Below are 21,860 nucleotides of genomic sequence, written 5' to 3'. Positions count from 1 at the left end.
GTTTAGCTTAAAAGCAAATTAAACTATTTGGCTTTTTTTTTTTGTCAGCACAATCTGGAGAGTCGCCGTCTGTGAATCAGTGAAACAGCAAATGCTGTAACATGATTAACAAGCCGACCTTTAGCCGGAGTTTTCAATCCTCAGCATTCGTGTTTTCAGGCCTATAATCCACAGGAAATAAATTCAACCGCCGCCGCAGACACCCCGGCACATCACTCCCCATAAAATACCTGCAAATGATCAAGGCAGACAGATAATGGCTTGGAAAGGTACTCGGCTTGCTGCCCCGTGACAGACATTTCCAATTAAAAAGGGTAAATAACTTGAGATTCATCTATTTCGCCCTGTCCCGACATTTATCTGTCCATCGTGATTTAAATCCATTCGCCCCTTGAAACGTTAATATCACAGAATTTGATATTCTAGCGAAAGAAAGTCATATAGTTCCAATATCCTCATATTCCTATTTAAATCTTCGTCCCCTGTCTATGTTGGATCTTTCATGAGGCAGCCCGGGCGTGGGAGAAAGCCGCAGATATTACTAAACCAGCATCATTAGAATAGCTGCGGTAATGTCAGAGCTGACTTTGTGCTTGAGCACCACACCAGACAGGAACAGGAACACTAACCCATGAACCACCCACTGTTTCATGTGGGGCTGTGACCCTATGAACCTTTACTGTGCACTAAAAGATGAGCCACGTGTCGCTACATTAATATAAACATGCAATACCTGTTAATGGATTAGACTTGTCTCATGGGTTAATGTGAGCACCCTAAAAAAGTCCCTTTGTATTAACATACTTTTTTACAGTAGCCCAGACGGGACAAACTAAAAACCTTTTTGAGTTTTATAACAACTGAAGGCTACCACAGGTTATCTTTCATGTTTGAAAGGGGGGGGGGGGGGGTGAGGTGAGAAGTATTTAAATACAAAAACTTTACCATTAGATGTCACTAAATTCTACACACTGAACTTTCAAAAAAATTCCTAAAAACCATAACAATTGGACAACCGTAACGTTTGGTAAAAACAAATTTTTGGATTCAGTCAACAAAACTGCGTGAGTGCTTTTACTTTGAAAAGGGAAGAGATGGTGTTGCAACCATGAAGCTTTGCATGAACAGTTTCATTCATGCTTCACAATCATTGGCTCACTCACAGCTGTGTGGATGTCAGCTCACTGGCGTCACCCGGTCATAGTCATGTAGGTTTACAGTGTAGTTTTCTGCCACAGCTCCCTTCCACACATCAGACTCCAATTGTTGTGCTGTTTTTTGCAGTCGCTTATGCAACTAAAATGTATCACCCAACCATTTCTATTAAGAGAACTAAGTCCTTTGAATAATTCCTATTCTATTCCTATTCTCCGAGAGGCCCTGAAAGAACAGAGCCTCCGAACGTACAATAATTCTCTTGAAGCAGCTGATTCAAACAATACAACAACAGAGTCCCAACACAGACTTGTACTTTCCCAAGTTTGCCAAAATGGCCACATGGGCCCCAACCATGACCCAGTTCTGGCCCAGCTGGCTGCACAGTCTAATGCCGCAGGTTTGATGAATGAGCCGCCTTTGGCCCCAGAGTTTGCCGATTGCTAATAACCGGAGCCAATGCCAAACCCCAAACGGCCCCTGCATCCGCATTCAGGAAAATCCAGTAAAATGTTGACCTTTGTTGTCACAACGCAACGGAGTGTGACAATATTCAGCTTCGATCCGGCCGACGTGGGCCGGCTACCTTGACTACTGTAGATCACGTGGCCTTTTTCGATTAACTCCAGCAAACATTAACAGAATCCATGATAGCAGGGATCATCCATGGGGGGAACAAAAAAGTCTCCCTTTTTTAAAACAAAGTGACACGATTCATTAATGTGATGAATGGCCGTGCGCCCCCCCCCCCCCCCCCCCCTTCAGATGTCCCTCTAGTGGGCCTTCCCGGGTGAAAGCCGAACATTTAAATGTGCGCCTCTAAGTGCTGAGGCAAGCAGGTCCCCCGGCCAAATTGTGTCTCTATTCAGCTGCTGAAGCTCCCGAGAACCCATTCCACTGTTAACATCAAATCATTAAACTCACCCCGTGCTCAGTCAGTTAGAGCTACAGCGAGATAGACAGAAAAACACAGGGTGAAGTCAAAGAAGGGAGAAGAAGGTCACAGTCGGCCATCGAGGCTAAACAAGCAACATTATGTGGTGGGAAATAAATACAAATGGAAAGTGACAGTTCGCCCTGGTCTTAATTCTGAAATGAAACCAATTTATTAAAAAAATGGTTCAGAGAGGTTCTGCTCATTCTCCACCAGGGACACCGGAAAAAAGGACGAAGCTGGGGGTATACAACTTGTTTATTAAAGCTATGTTCGATGGAGGCAAACTCTTTTTCAGGTGTTCAGCCGTCGTGTTATTCCACGCCACCCTCCGGCTATTACGGTCTTCAGCTGTTTCTCTCGGTACGCCGAGTGCATTCGCCGTTTGGGGGGGATAACTCCTGCATCTGATGCACGCCACCTCAGGGTACTAAACAGCTAACCGTCCACGATTTGCCCCCCCCCCCCTCCCCCCACTCCCCCTCCATCTCCTTTCGAGGCAACGACTTATGACTTCCTCTTGTGTGTAATTGGAAATGTTTATCGCGGCGGGGGTGCGGCAGTTCCTCGAGGACTCACGTGTTTCTAATTACACAGTGAAAAAATATAGACTTCCTGTATCTACTTGCATCCGCTTCTGTCTGTACTTTATATTTTTATGTCAGTGTCGGACTGCTCGTGTGTTCTAGCCGGACCCTTTTGATGATGAGCACATAAGGTGGTCGGTCCTCGCTCCCATTGGGCGACTGGACCTGGTTTCTATGGGAACCAGAGTGCCACACGAGCCAGTCAAACGAGGAAGCAGCTGCCGCGCTCACTGAAGAAGCATTATGAAGCAAAATTAATTGAAATCTATTAAAACTAATTACGGGAGTTGAGAGAGTGAGAGAGAGACACTCTGAACGATCAGCCGCTCAAAGAGTCAGACGCGGGGGGAAGAAGAAAGACGGGCGCACTTCTTTTTTTAAGTGAGAAAACAATCAGTTGCAATTGTGTTCTTCAAAGTTAATACACGTCAGACATGTTTCTGCAGCTGGGGATGGACCGGGCGGGGGGGGATCGCACTGCATGGCACGGTGCACTCTGGGGCTGTTTGACTTTCCCACTTTCATTACTCTGAGCTCTGTAATCTTGATGTTTAAGGCAAGTAGAGGGAGAGATAGCAGGCGGAGGCCGTCGTGTTTCCACTCGTCTCGGCTCGGGTACAGTTTGAATCCACAGCCGTGCGGTGAGCGCCGGATTGGTCGGATAGGACAAGCGCCGCTTCCAGGAAGACGACGGGAATCTTTAAAAAAACAGTTTGCCTCCTTTTGGGAGAGGCGGTGGACTCGTGGCAGAAAAACATGGACTATTGGCAGAAAATTGGGAAGACATACGACTGGAAGGTCTCTTGTTCGACTCCACGGAGTAACAACAAAAAACGAACCTGGATGGACACTTGGATATGTCCAAAAATCCAAGAGGATTCTCCCTACCCCACTGTTTAGTGCCCCTGAGCAAGGCATCTTACTCCCCCAACATCTGCTCCCCGGGCACCGTACATGGCTGCCCACTGCTCTGTGTGTCCTGCACCAGATGTGTTAAAAGCAGAGGACAAATTTCCCTCAATTGCATGAGTGTGTCTGTGCATGTGTCTTATATCTTGTATATTGTTTTCAGCGCGCACGTCCACCGGCGATCTATCTGAATCAATCACCTACATACATAAAGAGCAAATATCTCGTTTCGAAGGATTGTTTGTGAGAGCCGTCGTTTTTCGAGTGGTCGTTCAGATCAGTGATAATTACACGGTTAAGAGGACTGGATTTGATGGACTCAGTCAAAGTCTAGTCTACAAACACAGATTGACTCAAAGGTTATGTAAACTGCACCTGCACTTAATAATAAGGAGCCTGTGGCACAGTGTGCGCTGCCTATTAATTAGGAACTCCAGTGAAACAGTGTCAGCTTGCCAGTCTACACACCGTTCAGCTTCCCCGCAGAGTCAACCTTCTGTAAGGACTTCTCTTTTTTCGCAAAAGTGCACGTCTGTTCTTCAGTCATCTGTCTGCGCATGAGTGCACGTGCCCTCGGGCGGCGGGGGGGGGAGTCGCGAGCGTGCATCCGCGTGCACTGTGAAGTTCGTAGAAGAAAAAAAGTTAATGCACAAGTCAGATGCCTCCCCTCGAAGCGCCAGTTGTTTTTGGCAGGCGGCCTCCTCACCCCCGCGTACATGGCTTGAATAGAACACAGAGCAAATGTGTCCCTCCGTATGGCAGGTCAGATTCCTCTCAGAGTTTACAGGGGCCAGAATCAAACACTGGAATATCAACACGGTGGCACATGAAGCTTGTGCCTCGAGGGCCTGATTTCCTCGTTCTCTGGGGTTTTAACAATGAGGCGGCGCTCGACAGTCCCAAACTCAGGCAGTCGAGTGTGGCTGAGGTCGACCGGTGCTTGTCAGGTGCATGAAGTCGACCACAAGATAAACTAAAATCATTTTTTGTCGACTTAATTGTCCTTTAGTTTGCAATTAGACGTGTCATTAGACACGTGTCTGGAGTCGTGCTTTGCTTGTGTAGATTTGTAAGGTTTTATTGCCACAGCATTGGATGGTTACATTTTCCGTTATTAAATCAGCAGCTGCAGCTTTGCCTCTGAGCCAAAGAGTTGTTTCTTGTTCCCACAGGACTCTGGTTTTATCCTTTGATTTCACTAGTTCATGAAGAAACTCAGGGTGCATGTGATCAAAAGGTCAACAACACTCATTTATTAGATTTTTTCATCAAAAAGCATTTTATGCAAACGTGTTAATTAATTTCCTTCCTTGTGGAAAATGTGATTTTCACTAACAAAATGGGAACAAATTCATGAAAACTTTGTTTTGTAGCAATTAGCTATTTGGCCCCCTGATTCAAAACCAATTTAAAAGCTACTGGGCTCTTCTTTGGCCAATACCCCACCATTCTGCCAAGTTTCAAGAAAACAGGTTCAGTAATGTTTGCAGAATCCTGCTAACATTCAGAAATAGCAATGATAATATAGTAGGTGTATTTATTTATACGTATCAATAAATGGGCATCTGATTGGATTCAATGATTGAGGGATCATGAGGAGATCTACAACTATCAAGTGATCTTCTGTCCAAGGTGGAAGAATCCAACTTGGCATCGTTGGCATCGGTTCAGTCCAGCTTCTCTTCTAACTGGACTGTTGGCATCGGTTCAGTCCAGCTTCTCTTCTAACTCTATGAAATCAGACTCACACCTGCATACTCTGTGTTTCCGCTGCTGCCAAAGAATAGTCGGCGACAGGCTGATCCTCTCAGCGCCTTAGCAATCTGGGACACTACTCTCCCACTACTTACTTTTGCCAATTTGCTACTGGGAGCCCCTGAGTCCTTGTCTTCATTAAGGGAGTTCCTCATTGATCAATCACTGTCAGAGGAGCTGCTCTGTAATTGCACTGTGGCCTAATCATGACTGACGTCTCATTCCCCCCTCCCCCTGCTTTGTCACAGGTCTCAGGGGAGAGAATGTTCCATGACTTTCACACCTTCGACCTCAAGGTAAGGCCTCTCTAAGGATTCTACATTTCTTCTGTGGATTGTCTTTACAGGTCCATGGTTTTACGATGGGAGATTATAAATCAAATCTTAAATACTGGTAGAGGTGATGAGGACGGAGAATTGGAAATGGACTATGCGAGAAAAATATCTTGCAGATTGAAATTGCCCCCAATGACGTCACTGCTCAGTTTTCTTCAACATGCATTACCGCGAGTACAGAACGAAACCACTGTGGGTGTGGTCGCTTCGATAAAAGCATGAATTTGTTATATTGGCCTTGTTAGAGCTGCAATTCGTTGAAATACACATGCACCTCATTTGCTTATTGTTAAAGCTCCCTATGTTTTCCAGCTAATATCATAACACCACGCACTAAAGGACCAACATGTGTTATTCACGACTTAAAATGCACACTTGCAGCAAGCAGACATACAGAACATGCACTGATGCTAACGTGTAACGGGAGAATAACATATTCACGAACCAGCGTCGTGAACCCTGCTCAAATAATCTCACATCTATGATGCTCGTCTGTCGTGTTTTTTTGCGGCACTGTCACTCCAGCTAATCCAGTTCACGTGTGTCAAGCTGATTACGTTTGCCCCCCCGTGATGTTTTCAGCTGTGCCACGGCGAATTGGATCATCCGGTCTCTTATCAAACAAAGCATCGCGAGCTGTCGTCCTCAGCTCGGGAAGGTCACGTTCGACAACATGACGCACACACACGAGGCCTTATTTGTCTGAGCGATACGTGAATCAGCGGCCTCTCTCTCTGCCTCTCTCTCTCTCTCTCTGAGACTGGATGTGATTGAGCTCAGACAGTCTCTCCTCTGATCTCACACTCCTTTACTCCACTTAGTTCCCTTCCCCGCAAAATAAATGAGAGGAAACGGTTTTGAAAAGCGATGGAAATACTTCGATAAAGCCAGCGAGCAAAGCTATTGCATGCACATAAGGTTTAGACATTTTATATTGCAGGTGATCACAAACACAGCCTACTGTACAAACCGCACAGTAAGTCGTGATAGTTTATCACAGGAGTACGCTCTTCATTGATTTCCTCCTCTAATATTAAGGCTGTAGTGATTTTTAAACTGCTGTTCTCGGGATTTAAGCCGACAGATGCCACGGGTGATTTTGTCTCTGGTTGACATCCACAGTGAAACAACCCCCGCTTGTGTTTAATCGTGTCCAACAGTGGCAAATAGTCGGAGTTTGCTGTCAGCTCTTTAATCTGCGGCGTCACAGCAACACGCAGATCTTTTGGAGAACGAATTTTGGAACAGATAGATTATGTGAAGAAAAGATCAAGAGCGATTTCTACGCATTGAAATTGATATCTCTGCCATGATATTAAACCCACTGGGACTCAAAAGTTCACAAAACTCTATGTGATTCTTTCTTTTCTTTTTTTTGGGGGGGGGGGTAAGAAAGATTTGCGAGCCCCGCATTTTTCTCCTTCTCATCAGTGAAGGAGAATTCACGTCGGTGTGATATCGCAGATTAGTCTCAGTCCTCTTGTGATCTTTTTTAACAGCATGAGGTTATTCATGCTTTAAAAATAGTGATTGGACCGAACGCCCACTGGATCTGCATTAAGTGCTGTGTGCATGTGCTTCAAACACATTCTCCTCATTTTAGAAAAATAAACAAATTATTTAGATTTTGAAAATTGTGGGTTCGTAGCTTATGCAGGGATTTGTCCGTTGTAGTGTACGTACACAACATGATCTGTCATCCCCCGAGAAAAAGGCGAATGGACACAATTGCAAATACCCCCCCCCCCCCCCCCCCATTATGCTAATGCTTCATCCTGTGCCGTATTTCATGCAAATGCCTTTCATCGTATATTTTCAAATGTCATTTATATGACAGCTGTTGCACAAGCATCCATAATGTTTGGACTAGGGGGGGGGAAATTGCAACACAGATTCTCAGTCACTGCGGATTCTGCCCCCAGTCGGAATAAGAGAAGGTCAGGCAGGATGAACTCTCCCTCCTACAGAACATGATTGTTTTATTTAACTTTGAAAAGATTAATGCTGTGGTGACGACCGCGTAAACAGGATCATATGAAATGTGCTTTTTTCCCTGTACATACATATATATGATAACAATCATTCTAAGGAGCATTTCTATGTTTTCTATTCATTCTGTCCACCCGGTCACAGCTCTGTAACTTAAAGGGAGAAATTAACATGTCGTATTCCATCCCCCCCCCCATTCAGTGATTGCGGGGACCTTGGCATTTACTGAGCCTGCTCTGTCATTGTCTGGAAAACTGTTCGGAACCATGTGCAAGTGGGAAAGTTTTTAAATTTAAAATGTAATCAGCACAATCACCACAAGCAATCAGTTCCTCTTCATTTCACCTGATCGAGCCCCCCGCTATAAAAAAAAAACAGCCTGTTAAATAGAGCATCTTATCAGGGCCCGGGATTAAGTTCTGACTTTGATTAACAACTGTAGTCGGAGTTTAGAATGTCAGAGCTCACGTCTGGGGAAAATAACTTTTATTTTTTAAAATGCAAAAAAAAAGCACCAAGGTGTCATTTTCAAGCAAGATGTATATTTCAGATTCCAAAGTAATGTGGATTCCATATTCATATTCATATTATTATAGTTATGTATAAATCTGATCCATAGATAGTAACACTTATAAGACTGGAGCCAACCCCAGAACCATCTGTTGTAATATTACAAGCTTATGAGTGTCTCTTAATTCCCCTGCAGTTGTCAGGTACCCCTTCATATGAGCTCAGCTTTGTGGGATGTGTTTTATTTTTCAGGATTCCCTTTTCTAGCTTTAGATGTAACCGTGAGACAGAAAAATAAATCCAAGGCAACTTTGAGTGGTGGCGTGATAACACTCAAATTCAATGGGATTTGACCCAGGGCAGCACCAAGGAGACACACTGTCATCAGACAGGAGAGAGTGAAGCAGCCGCTTTCCATCACTTCATCTTACTATAAGCGAGAAAGCGTTAAAGTGCTTTTCCTTTAAAAAAAAAAAAAAAAAAATCACAGACTGAGCTTCATGCTTCACATTTAAACAAGAAATCAAAACAATGTGTTTTGGTGAGCAGCCTAACATGACTAGGGACAAATGGTTTAGAAAAAACACACTGCGGCACCAGCCACACAGGTGCCGCTGCCACCTGCCACGACAAGATGGAGGGTGAAGCAGAATCACACAGAACGGCGGAGGTGGTGGAAAGCATGCAACCAGCACAGTGTTATACTGAGGATGATTTCTTGCTTGCTGACAAACCTGCCATGAAATTAATTCCTCATTTACCAGAGACTTAAATTTGTTGCAATTTGTAATTTGAGCCCATAAACTCATTCCCATTGTTTGTCCGCGCCACTTCAACGGGACATGAATTTAATTGTGCATTTTCTGTCGGCTTGCAGGAGTTCTGCCGCTTGTTAATGGGAATCGTCTAATGAATGAAATCGCAAAGTGCAAAAAAATATAGCTTTTCCTATTTTGCCGGGGTAATTGTTTTTCGATAAACACTGCTAATACGCCGTGGCAAGGCAATCAGCAACTTTTAAGAAAAGACGTGATGATTCGAACATTCCAAAATTGAAGAAAAGTCCTGCATTTGCAGTGAGTCAAAGTCGGAAATGGAATCCACAACAGGCAGCGCTGACCGACCCAACAATGAACTTCTATGTCACAACAGCTGAGCTCATTTGGGGAGGGGGGGGGGAAATCAAACCAAGCACACAGAGGCCACATCCGGACATAATAAACGGTCGCCCTGTTCACAGAGGCGTGGAGAGGTGACAACACCTCCGCAGCACATCCTCAGATACATCTGTGCCCAAATAAAAATAAGATGTTTCCCTCGCAGAGCAAATAGGTCAGCCATGAATACCTGGCTCTTTCCACCTGAGAGACTCCTTTTACACACTTAATTAAAAGTGCAACTGTGTGGATTCTTCTTGGGGCTTTGAATTCGGGGGAAAGTGTTGTTCAGGGGGGGTGGGGGGGGGCTCGAGCCACTCTCCTGATTTTTCATTTTTCCCGTTTATGATCTTAAAATTCTCGAAAAAGCAGCTTCATTCCCCAACTGCGACGTTATGCCGACTTGGCCCACATTCCGCCGCTGCCAACTTGCCCCCCCCCCTCACATTTAGACACTGAATCATTCAGATTGCGCGGCCGTGATTGCTTAATTAAATGCCTCGGCTGTGTAATGACTTTGCTTGAAAGGGAATTAAATGTCTAAATGGTGTAGAATCCGTGTTGAGCTGAATAGAAATCAATGGGACATAGTGCTGGAACCCAAGGTGTTTTCCCGACTTGTTTAGGGGCGAGCGTTCGGTATTGAGCGCCGTCCCTCAGTCGGTGAGTCGCAGGCTCATTCCTCTCGGTCCGGACGCATTGATTGTTGGCATGCAAGCGGTGTGCTTACTTGGTGCTTTTCCGGAGAGGTGCTTTACAACGTTTCACAAGTCTGCAGTGTGAATGAACCTTTATTTATATCTGAAGAGATGCACCTACAGACAACACAATCCATAACACAGGGACTATACTTTTTTAAACAATTTAATACACATCGGCCTCTGAAATCCAGCCCCACTGGCCCCTGTTTACCACTTCACAGCTACTTTGAGTTCACAATACGTGTTATTCCTTGCGACCGTTACATGGCAGCAAAGCGTGGTCACCCTGTCCCCCCCCCATCAGAATAAAATTTAAAGAATGATCACTCCTTCCAGTGTGAAGGGAAACATTAAAAACCCCAAACCACACAAACACAGTTCTAGAAAGAAGTGCAGCCAACTAATCTCACCCACATTTGACTAAACTAGAAAAAAAACGTCCAAAGCTGGGAAGGGCACACGACTCCTGAAATGACAAGCGATTATCAAACTGCCTCTGGCTGGAGACACTGTAATCCCCCAAGATGTGGCGGTCCACCAAATAGCGGCGTCTGAATTAGATCGCTCAAACAATGTCGGCGTGTCTGCAGTTGTAAAAAACCCCTCCGAGCCGAAGTCACCAAATTAAGTTGACCCCGTCGGAAAGCTTAAGGACACGTAACAAAGCCCCTCCGCGGTGTTATTACTTCATCTGCCTCCGTCTCATCTCCGCCGCATAATAAGTTCCCACTCCAGCAAGACCACTGGGGCTAATAAGGGTTTTTATCTGCTTTTGATATTAGATATTAACACCTCATCAAAGTTAAGCCAGTTTGAGGCCCTCCAATCCCCCCCCCCCCTCCAAATTTACATTAGCCTAACAATGTCTCGGAATGAAATCTTATCAAATTCAAATTAAGGCCCGAGTTGAATAGCCTGAAGGATGCCGCTACCCATCACTCAAGGAACATGAAATTTGGTTCTGCTGCACAATAACACAGGGCTTTGCAAATCAGCGAGATCATAGTTTTCTTACACACACACACACACACACACACATTAATACTTAGATTTTGCACCCCCCTCGTAATCCGGAGACAAAACAAGAGCACAGTTGTGGAATATGAATGATGATCTTTTTTGGCTGCTGGGTATGAAAAAAGGTCTGAGTGACACAATCGTGGATTTGCTGTTTTGGAAGCTATAAATAGAGATTCTAGTCAGAGAGTCGGTGTGATCTTTACCGGAGGGCAAACGCATTTGTAGCATGTGTTGTGTTTTTTTGTTGTTTCTCACCAGATTCCAACTGCAGGTAAAAGAAAAACTCGGATGAAATAGCATTAACACTAATTTGGAAAGGACAATGCATAGCTTGTGTTTAAGGCACATGGCCGTTGCTTTGAGTGCCGTGGTTGTTTTAAGAAGTCTCTGTCCTTCGGTAAATTGTGAAGTAAATCCTTTATCTACAGCGTGAGTGCATAGGTTTCAGAGTTCTTATCCTCCCTAGTGGCATCCTTTGTCAGGTTGCATGAAAAAAAAAAAAAAAAGAAGAAATATTAACTGGAAAAAATATGCCTCGGAGAGATGGAAAATAAATTACTTCAGTGTGGCAAGGAAAAGAAGATTGTGAGATTTATCAAGTCGAGATGGAAATGCCTGCTAAGTCTGCGGCCCTACCTTGAAAAATTAAAGAGAAATCAAATGCCTTGGAGTACACAAAAATTGTGTATAAAGGTGTGTGTTTGTGTTTTTTTTGTGTGCGAGCGTCTTACACAGTTGTTTTCACGGTAATGTATTGTTGAAATGTTATTGCTCAGTATCAGCTTTTTACCTTTCTGCTGATTTGATGTGTGTCAAAAGACACAAGGCCTCATATGACAGCAAGGCCTTATACGCACAGACAAGTACCTCATGCTGTTTACAGTCTTCTACCCACAAACAAAACAACAAAATCTTCAATTAGCCTCTACTACAAAATATACCAATCAGCCATAACAATAACACAAGTTGCCAGTTTTAATGTCACGGCTGATTGGTGTGTACACACGCACACACACCCACACATACACACACTCTCCCGTCTTTTAACACTTAACAGATTTCCCCCCGCAAAACAGCCTGACTGGCAAAATCTATAATTGTACAGATAAGTGAACATGTTAGCCAGATAAAGGTTAAACTATCATGGATATGTCCCCCATCCGTCTAAAGCCAATTTTACTTACTCAGCTCGACTAGTAGTGAGTGGGGATGTGTGTGTGTGTGTGTGTGTGTGTGTGTGGGGGGGGGGGGGGGGGGGGTTGGCGGGATGGTTGGAAGGGGGGGGGGGGGACCTGGCAAGTCAATATTGATTGATCTGGAGCCTTAGCAATTACCTCCATGTGCAGAAGACCATGTTAAGGTCAGTATTATCTTAGCTCATTTTATGGGTCAGTGCCCTGGCTTTAGCAGAAATAAATTAATGGGGTAAACACTTGAGCTCACCTTGATGAAATTTACAGCGGAGAGCTGGAAGAGCTTTGCATGGAGCGGAAGGTGGAAGGAGTGTGACCCCCCACCGCCTTGACATGTTTTTCTCCCGGACCCTCATGAATGTGGGCCCGTAAACAACACACTGATCTCCCCCGGCACTTAGACAGGAGACTGATATGTATTGTATGGCTTATTGAAGGGAACGCATTCAACGGGATATACTATGCCGAGCCTCTGTTTTTCCTTTGGATGGTGACAAGATCAAAAATAAATAGATAAGTACAGCAGCCGCAGCTGTGACAATATATATATATATATATAAAAAAAACATTAAAAGTACTGCGGATGTTTTTGCCTCAGGTACCTGCCAAATGCAGTAACTCTCACGCACAGGTATGAGGTGGGTCAAAAACTCCTAATGTTTTCCGAGCACTCCGACGGTTGAAGAGCATCAAGCAGTCGAAGCCCCACCGCGGCACACGCCGGCTAATAACAAAAAGCAGAGCTCTCGACTTTGCATGTTGCATCTTGACACCTGTGTGTGTGTTCCACCGGAGGGAGCGGTCGAGCGCCATTAGTCAACGACAGCGTTCCATCAGCTCTCGACGCGTCGGGCGTCCCCCCCCCCCCCGCCCCGGCGCGGCCGTCGGGCTTACTCGCTCTTGTGTTCTCAAGCCCCCGAAATGAATTCACTCTCCCCGCCGCGGTGATCTCCTTAATGAAAAGTCAATGTCCCTCACTCATTGGCGCGCGCTCCCAGGGGGGGGGGGGGGGGGAGATGAATTCATCAGCGGGGCCGGAGACCGCGGCCCCCGAGGGGACAACCGGCCCGTACCATCAAACACACTCCTACAGAGTGTGTCCAACTGGTCGTCCGTTATTACCCACGCTCGCGCTCTAAATGTGAGCCGACGGAGGAGGGATGACAGTATTGATCTCATGAAAGTGCTATTTATATTCTCCCAAATCCTCTCGCCAGTGATTATGAAAGCACTCCACTATTGCGGCTCAATTTGTTAAGTGTGGGGGGGGACACTTTGTTTGACTCACATGCTTGCAGCGTTATCTAACCAATGCTCACTTTTGCAGCGTTCCAATTAGACTGCTCGTCAAAACGTGATCCCGTCATATCTCAAGTGTAACACATAAACACCCTTTCACTAAATATGAACCAAAACATGTGTTTTTTTGAGGGGGGGTGGGGGTTATTAATTACACATTGCCTTGTCAGCAGCTCTGATAAGGGGTGCAACCAGGTTGTTGTCACGGCACACGGTCAACAGTGCGACAGATAGACTCTAATCCCCGCTCGACATAATGCATAGCAAAAGTGACGGGGAGCACGGAACGCACACACGTGTAAACACCGGGCGGAAATAGCGGTGGGCCGAACCCCCCCCCACCCCACCCGGTGCTGGGACGCACGTGCGCGGTAGCTTTGCTGACGCCACAAAATGCAATTCAACGCTCATCACATTCATTATTCCATGAGATCAGAGCTCGAGCAGCGTTCACTCAACAGGACCCATGTGTAGTTTAACATGCGTGAACATATTCGTACAGTCATGAATAAAACACTGAGGAGTCGGATCAGTATTGACCTCAAAGTTTTAACAAAGGAGCCGAGCCCCCCCCCCCCCAGCAGAAAATCTGTAAGTTTGGACCTCACCGATGGCTCCACGCCGCAACGTGCACTTGCATGGACAAATTGAGACTGGATTAAGAAAGAGTTTAAACATAAACATGTCATCGTACAGGAATCTGATCTTTTTTTTGTGTGTGCTTTGCATCAATGATAAGCTGTGATGATACATTTGGCAAATTTGGAAAAAAAATTGAGGTGCAAGTCCCTTCAATCTCAAACAATGCACCGTATGTAATGTGTTTATCGTCACGTGGTTCGAGCATCTCTATATCCCTTCGGAAAATGCAAATCCATTGGATTCCTCGCCGATAGCGGCTCTCTGCTCATCTCCCCGTCTCCACCGTGTGAGCCTCTCTTAATGTGGCTGTACTGCCCCCGTAAACAGACACTGAGTGATTAGCACCGCGCCGCCATTGACATCATTTGCATTTTAATAGACCATAATTACAACTCGGGGAAAATAAATTGCAGTTTGAAGAATGTTTGGATTACTCCAACTCCCTGGCTATCCCCGGCGAGATAGCGGGCGAGCGCGTTGCACCGAGCCGCCCGGGTGGTTAAAATCAGGTTCGGAAATGTACAAAGACGCCGGATTGCCTCCTCCGCTGCAATGAGAGGGAGACAATGTGGGCTCTGTTTTTGTCTTTCATAGCCTAAATGAGAGATTTAGATATTGAGCGTTTCCCCGTAGTTTAAGTTTGAAAACTGTTGTGTCGGAGAATTAGAAAACTTCACTAATACGAAAAAAAGGAACATGCAAGGATAGTGTCATTCTGTTGATTGACACGGACTATTTCTTGGATCCAATCTGTGCCCATTCAGATCCAAAGCCGCCCTCCTGTAGAGTTGTTGCCCTCTCTCATTAACGCCCTGTGATAATTGTTTGTCCCGGAGTCGGTCTTATCTCCGCAGCTCACCTGCTGAGATGTGACACCTCCCCGGGCGTCTGAAGCCCATGTGACCCTGTAAGCAAGAGTGACAACACAATAATACTCCCCGCGCCTAATATTTCACCGGTGGATTATCAGATTAGAGGCCCCGGTTGTTTATTGGCTCGGCCACTATCGGGAAAGTTGATCTGTCAAGTTTATCTCACCCGCGTCGTATCAAGGCGGCGTCGGACCATACAGTTGGCTGCGGACGGGAGATAAGGCCGACGTGGCTGAAAGGAAACCTCCCCGGAAAATGAGAAACAAGGCTTTTCTTTTTCCCCCCCGACGACACACTTTATCTAGTTTAAGAAACGTACCCCACCGAAAGCATTACCGCTCTTTTTTGGGATTCACTGGATGCCTTTTGACCTCTTTGGTGGGAAAAGGAGATATCAGGAAATCATCCACCAGTTTAAGACTCGGGTAAGCGCTGTGGAATCACAAGAGGATGTAATCCTACCCCCCCCCCCCCACACCCCACCTTTCAAGCTGCCCCCTTTGTGGCTTTTCAAAGACGCGAACCCAATATAGCTTTCCTATCAATCTGTTGTTCTGACAGAGTAACAGGCTGGAGGAAGTCCTTTATTGAACCCCTCGGACGCGGTTCACTGGTTCAACTGGTTTCTCTCCATCACGAAGCGGCGGCGGTGAAGGTCGCGACCCCTTTCGAAAAACGTGACTGCCAGGCGATATCTTGCGAATAACAGCGGGAGATGTGATCGCTATCTGCTTAAATCTGTTTTTATCGGATTTGCAAGTTGAGGTGTGAATGTTTTGAAGCAACCCTTGGGAGGACGGGGGAGTCTCCAATAATTGGAGAGACAATATATGAGCGGAATGATAAACAAGCGCCGACACGTTAATGACAATATTCCTTCAGACCAGGTCATGAACCAAGGGACTCATTTAGTGAAAATCTGCATCGCACGTGTAGCTGCAATTTCAGATCAGGAATTAAGTTGAAATAGGGGTAGATTTATAAATCTGTAAGATTAATAAAATCTAAGGATGGAAAGGTATTGTGCATTTTCAGATTGTAGCTCATTCTAAAAGATAGCTCTATAGAGAGCAATGTGAACCTGTCAGACATTTGTTTGGTTCACTTAACAATTCCATAATCCCTTAATTTTTCCCTTTGCACCATCAGGTCATTCGTTTTTTGCATTTCGATGAAATTTCTGCAAAACAAGTGACATGCACCTTATCCTCAATTGCATTCTCCTTCATATCAGCCATGTTTGCAGGTTCCAAGAGCCCCGAGCTGTCTGTCCCGTAGACCGTGAGCCTTGCCATTAATACACAGGTCTTGAAAACCATCGATAGAGTTGTGAGCAGAGGCAGCGACACATGTTCATTATGAGTAATTTGTGGCTTAGCCTGGTCCAATCCTCTGTCAGAGAACCCCCGCCAAGTATATTCCACAGCCGCTGTTCGGTGGATTCATGTCATCACAGTTTATCTCGAGCCATTTTTACTTTGGGTAAAACACTGGATAGTGCCAAACAACCTCAGTTGGATCTATATGTACAAGGCACTGGCCTAATGTTTCAGAGCAGTAACAGCAGAATCCCTTCTAAAGAACCCCCCCCCCCCCCCCCCACACCCTCCCATTCCCATCTTATTTATGGGACAGCACACTGGTTTGTCACTTCCAGCCACGGTGATTATTCACCTGGCGAGCACATTATTCTAGCAAATACCACGGCCATAATTTCTCATTTTTCATTCCAGGGGTTTGATGAGAATGCTCCGAATCCCATTTTCCAAAATGTTGGGGTGCTCTGCGCGTCTACAACGGATTCCCTGATTACATTATGCCTCGGACCAGTGTTTAGGCAAATGTGCATCACATGCACTCGCAAGCATAATAAACAAGAAGCCAGTGCTCGAAAAGAAAGATGCAAATAAGGCCGAGCATGCAGATTAAATCCTTCGAGTGGAATTTCCCCGTCACTGGGAAAGTAAAGCTCAGCTAAGGTCATGTGACTTTGGTGATCACAGGGTGACCAGGTGTCATTAAAGTGCTCAAATAAAAGTCACTACCTTGACATAATTCACCATCTTATTCAGGATTGTAAAATATGTTTTCCATTTCTTTGTGTTACCTGGTAAAATCCGGTCATACAGATGAATGATTATCATTATTATACATTAAATATCACAGTAATTTGATCCAACACACGTGAACAGGCACACATAGATGGGAATGATTTTAACTTTACCAACTTAACATCTTGCTCTTTCAAACGCGAGAAGATTTTTCTATTATAAGAACAAAATCATCCCTTGACACTAAAACAAAGGGACCCGAGCCACAACCAGAGGCAGTCTACGGCACAGATGTCCACCACATGGAGTGGACACAACTCATTTGTCGCGCTCCGTGGTTATTTATTTATTTACCGGGTCTGATACTGGGGGAACATCTGTCACCTTCGCCTAAGTGCCCTTCTTGCACGATCCATGGATTCTGTTTCAGTATAAAAAATGCCCCCCCATATCGTTTGGCTCCGGGGTTCTGGGCTCAGGTGCACGGTCCTGTTAGACGGTTGGAACATCCTGCTGTTGCGATACAGGCCAGCGAGACCGGAACACCTGGAGACTTCACGTGTGCCACCCAAAAAAAAACACTGTCGTATGGCTTCGCTTTGAGTTTAACTGACATCACGGCTTCCTTTTGAAATTAAATTAACAATAATGGTGATTCAATTCTTACCAGCAGGGACTCGAGGTACTTTAGGACAGGGGTCTTCAACGTTTTTCAGACCAAGGACCCCCCAAACTGGTGGAGAGATGGAGCAGGGACCCCCTACTATCTATTGTTTAAATTGTGTTTTATATTAAACTGGGCCTAGGGCCATATATAAACATAGCTACCGTGTTATTGTGCATTCAATACGAAGCTATTCAAATATAACAGGGGTTCATATATTCATAATTTTATTTTAAACATACATGTAGAAGAGACAGTGAATCCTCAAGCCATCTGCGGATGGCACACATTATCCCACATTGGTGAAATGTCGGGCCCTGATGGGTAGCACACAACTTATCTTACCTTGGATGGATGGAGGTGTTTGATGCATGTTAATGTGTATTTAGAGACATTTCAATTTGTGGAAAATAAATCAAAAATAATAAAAAATATAAAAAATGGATTAATCAACCAAACATTTCGCGACCCCCCTGCAGTACCTCCGCAGACCCCCTAGGGGTCACGGACCCCCTGTTGAAGACCTCTGCTTTAGGATATTTAATGCTTGAGCTGGCTGTGTATTCGACAGAAAATTACCCACAGAGAATACACATGCAATTTATTACTGATTTATATCTTTGTATTTAATTATCTATCTGTTAATTTTTGAACAAACATACCGAGCTGGCGTGGTCAGTGCCATTAACGCTCTTAATTGCTTCCGAGCCCCTTTCCATAGTCCTCCTCCTTATGGCACTTAGCCCGCCGCCGAAGTGAAGTAATTAAACGGGCATCGAGCCACGATCGTGGAACAGAAACCGACGCTTGTGTCTGAACTATCTGAAGTGTCACCAGCGATAAAGGACGTCGCTGAGTTTTTTCTCGTTCTCCGAGCACCGGGGCCCCCGGTCGGCACAGAGTAGCCGTCAGAAGCCTCGTTTCTGCACCACGCACTTACATCAACACACTCGACACAAGCCCGAGGACGCCTCTACGCACAATCATGCATTACAACATCAAAGCTCTCCCCTTCATTCCCCCCACTACTCAGTCCCGCTTAACTGCTATTTAGAGCTAAAAGCGGCGGTGCCATTTGCAAATATTATTTGGGGTGGATAGTGCAAATACTGGAAATCCCGGCTGTCTCCTTTCAATGGTTTCAATCGCGGCTGATATCTGTGTTCAGGGGTGATTTGATCCTTGAACAGATGCAAATTGAACAACTGAACATGCGTGAACATGGATTAACGCAGAAGGTGTGCAGATCTTCGAAAATTCTCGTCTTCAAAAACAATTCTACTTTATTTTCTTCGAGGTCTCTTTTCCCCACACACAAATGCACCGACAGACACACAACTTTTAAAGTGTCGAGCCGAATTCCCAGATTTCCACGAGCAGGATGCTTCTTCGACGATGAGCTGGATCTGTCACCGGGGAGCCTCTCAGCACCCACAGACAGATTGAAGCAGGCACCCGAGATGGATCTGCCAGCACTTCATTCTGCATCTCTCTATTTAATGATATTATATTTCATTTTCCGAGCAAGGAAAACATCATTACCCAAAGCAGTGAGTCGTAGCAAGCCATTCTGCAGCAGATTCCGAGCCTCCTTGGTGGTACAGTAATTGAATTACAATTGCGTATGACAGAAAGTTTGAAAATGGATTGTGTTTGTTACATGCCAAGCTCAACTTTGTACATATATGGAAACGCTTTAGCTGGTATAGTTAATAAAGTTGCTTTACGATCTTAAGTGCACACCTACACACATCCCATAGACTTTGTAGGTCACGGCACAGGAGGACGTGGGTGGTCCACCAGCGGAAGCGTCACAACAAAATGGTCCTCGGGCAGCATTTAGCTTGATTTCTGAACTATTCCCATTCCGGGTCGCAAATTGATAACTGCCTGGAATTTATTTCCCTGGTAACTGTGATTAAGTGCTTCCAGAGCCGGTGGGGCTTTGACAAAAGCGGGCCTGGTTGTTTTGACCAGCGATTGAAAAGCAGTTATCATTTCAATGGGAGCGATATGCTCATAGGGGAAAGGACAAAGAGGTCAGCGGAAGTGGAGTAAGTGCTCCCTCGGGCACAAACACAGGGCCCATTGAAAAGTACCCCACAGAGCGACCAGGGGGAAATTGATTTCAGCTTTATCCCTGGTCAAATGCTGCGGGTGGCACGGCGGCCGACCTGTCCACCCAAATTAGGAAGCCATTTGGAAGAGACGGCCACATGTGAATGACTACTCTATGAATATTGTCCCCACAATAACATCACTTCACACATCAAAACATTTTAGAAGTCACGCGATGACCCGCTTCGAGAGTGATGATCTTTTTTGTCAGGGCAGGCCCCCTAAAGGAGTCTGTGGTAAGTGGCCCGTGTGGCCTCCACGGGCGGAACCGAACAGTGACACTGTGAAATGTTTCTGGGCCACTGTCAACTCTCACACAAAGACATAAAAGCTTTCGCTGCCGGCTGCATGTGTTTTGACAAAAGTGAACACACTTCCTCCCCGTTGATGATGGTGGAGAGGGTGTTTTCAGCTCCACTGAGGATCAGCGGTGACTTTGTTCATCCTTGTAGAGGATGCCCTTTTTTGAAAACGTGCTGCATTCAATGACTGAGAGCGTATTGTATGTTTTCAGCAATAGATTAAGTTTTGATCGGGTCAAAAACGGTCAGTTGACCCAGATCACAGTTTCCAAAAGAGCTTTTAGTGGAAAGTAGCTTCAATAAAAGATGAGGTCGGATTTATCTGGGGTGTCCTGGCCAATCTGTTGCTGAATGTAGATTATTTTTTCAAGATTCAAATTTCAATCCCTGAGATTATAGCAAATTAGATTGTAGTAGGCAGGATTTGGACTCAGGCGTCTCACAATTTAGGTATAGCTACATATAACTGTATGTATGACAATGACAATGTAATTGAGGAAGACTGAACCTTTAACGTGGGCAGTAATGTTGCTGTAAATTTATTTCCGCAAAAGCCCATTTGTAATTCTTTCATTTCTAAACATCCACTTGTTCGTCTTCCTTGTATATTCAACGTGGATTTCCATGTGTGTAGCCCCACACTTTGTACACACATGCTTTCTGCATGTTATGTTTTGCTTCTTTCACGATGCATCAAATCAGGCACGTCCAAAGAGGAAAAAAAAGAAAAAGAAAAAATGCCATTGTTATTTCCCCCCGCAACCACCATGTTTACCCACCGCACTACAGTATATGAAGCAGGACGGGAGCATTGGTACGGAAAAGAGGGCTGCACCGGCCAACGCTATGTTGCTTCAACACCGCGGACCTCGGGGCTCCGCTGGCTGCCAAGCTGCAGTCAACCACAGAGCTGTGTGCTTATTTTCTCTGCCCCCTTCTTGACCATATGGAGCACGAGGGTCACAGGGACACTGTGTATCACAGATTTGTCTCCGTGTGCGAGTGCGAGTGCGTGTGTGTGTTTGTATGCCGTGTTTCGCAAAACGAGCCAAATCTGCTCGCTGGTGTCTGTGGATTTGGCAGCGGGGCGCACTGATTTTTTGTCAGCATTTGCATTTTCCTGCCAGCCAAGAAGACTTTTATTAGCTCCACCGATATAGATGCAGGAAAACAGTTCACAGTGTTTTTGCATTCTGCTGTGTTGGAGCTAACACAATGGCTGTGCCCGTTTTCTCTGTTTATCCAGGGATTCCTCTTCTTTTTTTTCCTAATTACATTCAAATAAAATAATTGGCCAGTCTGCTCTCCTCATTCGACCGACGGACTCAAGCAAGTGTGAGGAAAACCCACAGATGATACATGTAAATGCCAAAGGTCAGAGACACTATATAGGTGGAAGATGATTAAGTGTCTTTTTAGTCCATCGCCCGCTGATCCGGGGTCAGCTTGTCAGAAGTGACATGGTGACATAGTAGCAAGCTCTTATTTAATCACCATATTAATTCACCCATCACAAAGCCCTAATGACACCGCCGCCGGCCGATTAATCTCTGAATTTGATTTAGCGAGTGTCCATTCATCATATCCGACTGTTTCAGTTTGCGATCAATATGGTCCCTTTCAGCGCTTTGGACACCGAGACCTCAACAGGTACACAGGCGTGGTGT

The 21,860-nt window shown here is 45.3% G+C and overlaps 1 protein-coding gene across 7 annotated transcripts in view; it reads left to right on the top strand.

The window, feature by feature from the left end:
* LOC133949997 (receptor-type tyrosine-protein phosphatase delta-like) overlaps positions 1-21,860 on the top strand; it is a 333,770-nt gene that overhangs the window by 154,899 nt on the left and 157,011 nt on the right. For all 7 annotated transcript variants that reach the window (XM_062384134.1, XM_062384131.1, XM_062384136.1 and 4 more), the window contains exon 8: positions 5,589-5,636. The gene's annotated coding sequence lies outside the window, so the exon portion shown is untranslated. The remainder of the gene's footprint in view (positions 1-5,588; positions 5,637-21,860) is intronic.

This window comes from Platichthys flesus, chromosome 24, assembly GCF_949316205.1.
Source record: "Platichthys flesus chromosome 24, fPlaFle2.1, whole genome shotgun sequence".
NCBI classification, from domain to species: Eukaryota; Metazoa; Chordata; class Actinopteri; order Pleuronectiformes; family Pleuronectidae; genus Platichthys; species Platichthys flesus.
Note: the sequence above shows the minus strand (reverse complement) of the source record. Positions and strands in the feature narration are given on the sequence as shown.